This window comes from Austrofundulus limnaeus, unplaced genomic scaffold (genome assembly GCF_001266775.1).
Source record: "Austrofundulus limnaeus strain Quisiro unplaced genomic scaffold, Austrofundulus_limnaeus-1.0 Scaffold22, whole genome shotgun sequence".
Taxonomy (NCBI): Eukaryota; Metazoa; Chordata; class Actinopteri; order Cyprinodontiformes; family Rivulidae; genus Austrofundulus; species Austrofundulus limnaeus.
In genome coordinates, this window is record NW_013952424.1 from 2,193,287 (window position 1) to 2,201,749 (window position 8,463).

Here is an 8,463-nt window from a genome sequence, read left to right on the forward strand (position 1 = left end):
GCTAGACCTCACCAGCTGTTTTCTCTCACCATCCCCACCCCGCTGAACTTCCTTTCCTCCTTTGCGTGTGTTTCCATTTCCCCTTTTCTCTCCCTGTTTTCTCTGTGCGGTTTCCAGATGCTTGCCTGCAGCTAGAGGAAAATTAACTGTCTCCCTCTTTTACTACAGCCCCYACTACTGTGTGTAATTTGTTCGCATATTAATAGAAAAGACATTCAAAAGAGTTGGACAAAAATGACACAGTGGGGCATATCTATTTATTATTATTATTATTTGAAAAAAGAAAAAAGATGGGAGGGGGCTGAAATCAAAAAAAATGTTTCTTCCTTTGACTTGGCTGCAGTAACATCAAGATGTTTCATCTTCCAGCTCAGATAAACATGCAATTACTCAGTCCACCACTACATTTAATTATCGCTCTGCAACCTCGCAAAKGAAATCTAGATGCAAAGAGGGGCGAGGATGGGAAATTGCAAATATGGAAAGGGTAGAAGGGAACAGAGGGAGAGAGGAGGAGCGCTTGAATGCAAATGAAACTGGCAAGAGTAATTGGACAAGTGTGATAATTCTAATCCTACAGTAGTTAAATATGCATAAATGGGATTTAATCCACGGGGCAGCGAATGCATGCAGCTTCTGTGGTAATAATCGCCAGTGTGTTTTAATGTATGCCCTATATTATGTTTAAGCCATTTAGAGTGCATGCTGAAGTTTGAAATGCTATTACACACAGTCCGTTTGAGCTCACGTTGCCAAGTGGGTTGTTAAATGCAGCTTTGTATGTCTTGTTTATTGCACTCAGCAGAGAACATCCAAAGAAATAATATAATGTGCCTATATCATTATTGTTATTAGACTTTAAAGGCAACCAAAGACAAGATGAAACAGGGTTGAGTTTATGGAAGACTGAATAAAAGAACTGAACGCTCCTTTACAACWTGTGAAAATAATGTGTTGTTTTGTTGCTCCAGGGAATGACATTAAAAGCTTTTAATAAATCAGGTCGTTTCGCATCCAGATGCAGAGATACGTGCATGAAAAAGGAGAAAGTGACACTTCTGGCATCTTGGGGCCAATTTGAATTTAAAAACATGCAATCACTGACTTCAAGCCAAAAATTTTAAAAAATATATATAATTTCACTCACGCTTTAAGCGAAGGCGGGGAGAAAATGTTAAACACTCTGACAGCAGCCAATATGCCCTTGAACACACACTGTCTGTGCCACAGTTCAGTAAATCTTCTGGGAACAGTTACGGCAGCACCAACACCATCACGCACCTCACTTCTTTACTCTGAATAGAGATTTTCTTATCAGACGTTTTACAGAAACTTTCAGCTGAGATAGAGAGTGCTTCGCATTCATGTATTATTCAAAGTTTTTATCTTGCTGGTGGACAAATCGTAATCAAACATGGTACCATTCAAACGTGTTTATCTGAGTTTGTCCTTATTAATGGCAGTTTTGATGGTCRTCATTTTATCCACGCCAGGGACAAAAATCATGTGTAAAAATGAACCTTTGTTTTGAAATTTGGGTTTCGTTTTCTGTGGGAAGATTTGCACTAGCAGTTTCACTAGCACTGACTTTTGTGATGGGAATTTTGCCATCTGGTTTCTCTAGTTTCCATTCACACACCGTCTCCTGGAGTTGCTCTGCCAGATGTGTGCTTGTGCGTTCATAAATTGGGCGAGTTTGCAGAACATGGCTTTCCATCTTCCAGCCGAGTGTGATGTAGCGCACATTTGCTGTTAATTAACTCTCGGCAGCCCTGGATGTCCATCCATCATCTGTGAGAGCAATAGCAGACGCCTTGGATGAATCATGGACAAATATAGCTTGTATTTGCTCATAAAAGGGCAAGTATAAGCTGCTGTCCCACAAATCACACAAACATTCCTACTGTGGGCCAGAACAGCCTTCACTCAAGTCAATAATATTGGCAGTGGATGACTGGCCATGTTATTTATAAATTTATAAAGCTATGTAAACTTTATTTTTAGAGAAGTATTTAATCACTGTTTCTTGGTTGCAATTTTAATATTGTTCATAATAAAAAAATAGAGGGATAAGAAAGAAATAACATTAATTGGCTCGCTCAAATCATTTCAAATTCCAACTTCCACCAAGGAAAGAGTAATGTGTCCCACTCAACGCTTCAAACTGGAGAATRCTGACTGACTGTGAAAAAGCTTTGCAGTAAAGGGGCTAGCTAAGCCTCATGTAAAGGTCCAGGAKATGACAGGATTTTCTATGACCTGATCAAACAATGTGAGACCTTTTTTTGTTCCTATTGTGTGAGAATCTCTGGCAATGCATAAAAGGTTGTACTGTTGGAAGGAGGGGTGACGAGAATATTACCCTGTATGAGAGCAAAACTGAAATGAATGATTGCAGGAACCATCGAGTCWTGTGTAGTCGGTTTGTATAAGTTTATTACTGTCACAGTTCAGCTTCTGAGCTTAAAAGGTACTTATCAACATTTACATTTTGTCAATTTAGGAAGTGCAGAACACTACAAACAATGTATGAGCGTAACTTTAATTGATGCATACACAAAACACACTTACTTGAGCTGACAACCAGTTTGAAGAATCAGATCAAGGACAGAAGAATGGTAAGGAACCACCACTAAACATYAATATATACGCAAAATCTTTGACTGGTTCCCACATGTGGACAAAATTTGTTGTTACCTCTCTGTTAATGACTRAAAAGCCCTCAGTGGTCACTTAAATAACTTTAAATTGACAAAAAGTACCAATAGATACAAATTTACTGCACATTAACCAATAAATTGGTTGCAACAGGTGTAAAGTTGTATTAACAATTTTGTTCATGTGTGTATCTTTTATTAAAGGAGGGGGTGGGGTTTAATGCAAAATGGATTGTGGTATAGAATTGAACTTTGCAGCTGAAAAATACTTAGCACTGCCCCTTTAAAGAGACATGCCAAATCCAACTTTTTAGCCATTAAATTCATTTGGTAGCATCACTAGGAGTGCAGAAATATTTAATTTAGTCTCTCCTGGTGCTGCATTGATATCCTTATGTTCTGTTTGGTTCATAGTCTTCAACCCGTTCAGCTTTTGCCATTTTCAGTTAGGTTTTCTGATTTATTTCATCAAATCCTTTGTGCCGAAACCTACAAATAAGGTCTGGACTTACCAACCATGGTTTAGTCCTTTTCATCCTCCTCTGGCTCTGGGTCAGACTCTGGCTCTAACATGCAAGGCCGGATGGACAAGTCTTCCCTTGTTGTCATCTTTTACTTAATTTGTAAATAAAGAGTTTCTGCACTGGTAGTCGTAAACCCCTCTATCAAACTTCAATGGACCACTCTAGAAGCTGGAGGGGAGGGGAAGTTCCTTGTTTGCATTTAAAGAGACAGCGTCAAAATGAGATGATCTCAGGCACACTTCAGAAAAGAGGTGAAAGAGGGGCTTGTGGAGTTACAATAAGGAGGAATTCAGATCAAAGGATTGCAGTTCCACTTTATATAGACCCCAACTGAATGATTTAAATGTGAAAAAGGATTTAAAGGCATCATATGTCTCCTTTAACAATCAACTTTTAGATACAGAAACTATCAAAATTGATCTCATCATTCATCAGCATAATAGTAGTACACAAGTATTTGTACTGAAACTTTTAAGTACACGTGTTTTGGAGTTGTTTTGTTTTGTTTGTGTCTTTTTAATTGCCACAACTTCAAAGGAGCAGAGAAATCTATCTAATGTATTGTACAGCCTCCTTCACATAGGAAGTWGCATACACTGTGCACCCTGCAGTGCCAAAGCCCAAAAGCAGGGAGGGCACACTCGTAAAAACTGCATGAAATTTCACTGCTRTTTGCTGCAAAACTGAAAAAATATTGGGGGAAGTAGCCAGTTTTTCCAGCCACAGCTTGAATACTGCATGAATCTGTCAGACTGTCAGAGAAAAGCYCCGGCATTATATTTAGAGAAGTCAAAAAAGAACAAGCAGCAGTTTTTCTTCATAACACCCTAAGACTTGAAGATTTTGGACTCGTTCGACTGGAGCTCAAACAACAGCCTTTATGTTCATCCTACACTGAGTYGACAGCAGTGTTTGTGTAATGGAGGAGAAATGCACAGACAATCATAAAAACAAAACTAAAATTAAAACTGTGGAGTGACCAGCTATCAGTGGATGCACATAAAATCCAGCATTTGTGTGTTTTTCCTGTTGTACCAAACTGTACTGAACCCTGACCCTCATACGAGGGACGCATCAAAGCATGACAGGTGTACCAATACAACCCTACAGTATAACAACCCCAAGCAGAAGCTGAATAAAAGATTTTTAGTGCCCATGCTTGTTCTACCAACAAATTTCAATATGAAAATGACTCAAGGACTATGTATGCCAAAACTGAGAGAAGACCTAATATATTCTGGGAATATCCTGGCAAGACGGAGTAGCTGAGATCTCCTGCTGACCTTCCCAGCATTTTCATTATGCTCAGACAACACATGCTGTGCTGGCTGGGCCACGGCCACAACATGGCGGATGGCCACGTTCCAAAAGAAATCCTCTATACAGAGTTTACGTCGGGAAAGAGAAATACTGATCAAGCTGCATCACAGTGTCCACACAGGAGGAAGGACAGTGGGTTCTGAACAGCACAGGATGAAGAAGCAAACAAACTAAAAGAAAGAAGAACAGTTAATCCATAAGATCACAAACCCTATATTTATGTACTGTAAGTGTTGAAGCTGCCACAAATTATTATTTTTATAATCGATTGATCACTAATCAGATCATACGTTAATTGAATATAAAACATACAGCTCATCACGCAAGAATGCAGCTGCTATTATATAACCATGGTTAGATTTTAGCTATATGCTAACTAAAAATAATTGCTGTGGAAGGTAAGTTCTGCTCTGCAGATATTGCACAGGTTTCTCTTTCATTTTCTTAAAATGATCCCACACTTTTGAGCTCCGTTGCTGGGTAGCCATGATACCAGAGCCTGTCTGTATAATGTCTTGTGACGTCCACAGCCTACCCCAGTTACCACTACTGTGCATGTGTGTCAAGGRCAGAAAGGCAGATGTGGCAGTGGAAGGTGTCAAAGCAGTTTGGAGAGAAAAACAAAGTAAAGAACAAAAAAAAAGAAAATGATTAATCGATTATTAAATTAGTCATGGATTATTTTAATAATCGCTTAGTCGTCGATTAATCGATTAATCGTGTCAGCCCTAGTTGAAGCAGATGCTGATCTCACGCTGGTGCCTTCAACCAAGAGAAACTGMAGCAGATAAAAAGTCAAAGTACAGCAGGTTCATCCAAGACTAACAGCTAATATTAAATGCAATAATAAAGGATAGATATTAGAAACAAAGTGTCACACCCTGAAAGGACAAAAGGCTAAATTTGTTGAAGGATGCGAGAAGGAAAAGTCAAACCACAAAGCTCTGTTACCATGACATCCGCACTTTCACCGTCTCACTTTAATACTTAATCAAATTCTGGTCTTCATGATTACAGTGGGGAAAATAAGTATTTAGTCAGTCACCAATTGTGCAAGTTCTCCCACTTAAAAAGATGAGAGAGGCCTGTAATTGACATCATAGGTAGACCTCAACTATGAGAGACAAAATGTGAAAAAAAATTTGAGAAAATCATTTTGTCTGACTTTTAAAGAATTTTTTTGCAAATAATGGTGGAAAATAAGTATTTGGTCAATAACAAAAGTTCATCTCAATACTTTCTTGTATATCCTTTGTTGGCAATGACAGAGGTCAAACGTTTTCTGTAAGTCTTCACAAGGTTGGCACACACTGTTGCTGGTATGTTGGCCCATTCCTCCATGCAGATCTCCTCTAGAGCAGTGATGTTTTGGGGCTGTCGGCGGGCAACACGGACTTTCAACTCCCTCCAAAGGTTTTCGATGGGGTTGAGATCGGGAGACTGGCTAGGCCACTCCAGGACTTTGAAATGTTTCTTACGAAGCCACTCCTTTGTTGCCCTGGCAGTGTGCTTGGGATCATTGTCATGCTGAAAGACCCAGCCACGTTTCATCTTCATTGCCCTTGCTGATGGAAGGAGGTTTGCACCCAAAATCTCACAATACATGGCCCCATTCATTCTTTCATGTACACGGACCAGTCGTCCTGGTCCCTTTGCAGAGAAACAGCCCCAAAGCATGATGTTGCCACCCCCATGCTTCACAGTTGGTATGGTGTTCTTTGGATGCAACTCCGCATTCACTTTCCTCCAAACACGACGAGTTGTGTTTTTACCAAATAGTTCTACTTTGGTTTCATCTGACCATATGACATTCTCCCAATACTCTTCTGGAACATCCAAATGCTCTCTAGCAAACTTCAGACGTGCCTGGATATGGACTGGCTTAAGCAGGGGGACACGTCTGGCACTGCAAGATCTGAGTCCCTGGCGTCGTAGTGTGTTGCTGATGGTAGCCTTTGTAACATTGGTCCCAGCTTTCTGCAGGTCATTCATTAGATCCCCCCTTGTGGTTCTGGGATTTTTCCTCACCGTTCTTGTGATCATTTTGACCCCACGGGCTGAGATCTTGCGTGGAGCCCCACATCGAGGGAGATTAGTAGTGGTCTTGTATGTCTTCCATTTTCTGATTATCGCTCCCACAGTAGATTTCTTCACACCAAGCTGCTTGCCTATTGCAGATTCAGTCTTCCCAGCCTGGTGCAGGTCTACAATTCGGTTTCTGGTGTCCTCCGACAGCTCTTTCGTCTTCACCATAGTGGAGTTTGGAGTGTGACTGTTTGAGGTTGTGGGCAGGTGTCTTTTATACTGTTAACGACTTCAAACAGGTGCCATTAATACAGGTAATGAGTGGGGGAAAGAGGAGCCTCTTAAAAAAGAAGTTACAGGTCTGTGACAGCCAGAAATCTTGCTTGTTTGTAGGTGACCAAATACTTATTTTCCACCATTATTTGCAAAAAAAATTCTTTAAAAGTCAGACAAAATGATTTTCTCAAATTTTTTTTCACATTTTGTCTCTCATAGTTGAGGTCTACCTAAGATGCCAATTACAGGCCTCTCTCATCTTTTTAAGTGGGAGAACTTGCACAATTKGTGACTGACTAAATACTTATTTTCCCCAATGTACATGACTTTTTTTAAGGAAAAAAAACCTCCTTATGCTACACTCCAAATAATCGTTTCCAATTTATTCTCACCAGTCCTGATCTGCCAGCCACCGCTATTAAGGGAAAGTCAGGATGATGTGCTGTCAGAAGCCAGAGGAAGATGTCATCCAAGGCAATAAGCTTGTATTAACGATCATCAAATTATTTTCAAGGACCAAGGAACTTTCTCTTCATCTCCCCATTGGGCCCTGTTTGCAGCTAGTAAAATATTCAGTAACATAACTGCATAACTACTATACAGAAGAGACAAGACATTATTATATTCTGAAACGGCACCATTACTATAAAGAAGTTTGTTAGTTTGATCATTGTCTCCTATTTTCATTACAATCACAACACATGCATTTTACTATACACTTCTCTCAAAATAAAACATGRTCTACATGGCATATACTATATTCAAAATCATCTAACATTAAAATATTCACAAGTAAACACTTTAATTTGAAGCACTCTGAAATGACATCAAGTTCTGGGAAGAAAGTCTGGATTATCCATAATGAAGTTGCTCTATAAGACCCATTAACTCTCCAGCTGTAGACCACATGATACATTTAGGTAGCCTGTGGTTGAGTTGACCCACAGTCATGTGACTGAACGAGACAAGAGGTTTTAGCAGAGTGATTGAGTGAGACTGTTGTATGTTTTAACCTTTGTCGCCCCTTTATAGAATCATTTCGGCTGGATTTACAGAGGCTAAAAGGTGTTTTCACTTCCAATGAAACACTGCAGGCTTCAATACGGACTGAGAAATAGTAATGCTTGATGCAGAGAATTTATGACGTGCACACACACAGACACACACGTACGTACATACACCAAACAGAGAGTTGGCAATCCTGTAGCGCTGAGGGGGATAGTAGTATGTGTTGATTTTTTTCACACTGACAGAATCACTAAAGATAAAATGTCAGCTGGGAGAGTTGGGACATACACACAGAGAGAAAGCTGGGGTTAATATTGTCAGGTCTTTAAATTTTAATGTTTTGGTGGGWGATGTGTCATCATACTATACATTACTATTCATGACATGTTCTCGGACTACATGATCACATCCTCCTTTAATTTAGAGAGGCCACTAAGCTCGACATTTACACAAGAAAAATAAGGTTTGAACGCTTTACATTTGCTGCATGAAGGAAAAGACCTTCAGCACATGTTTTTGTTTATGAAGGTGCTCAGACGTGTCTGAAATTTTAAAACTGAATTAAATCATCTTGGTTTTTATTTCTTTCTTTTTTTTCTTTTTTGTAACCTGTAGATAATTTTTGATTTAAATGTTTTTTTAGAAAAAGGGGC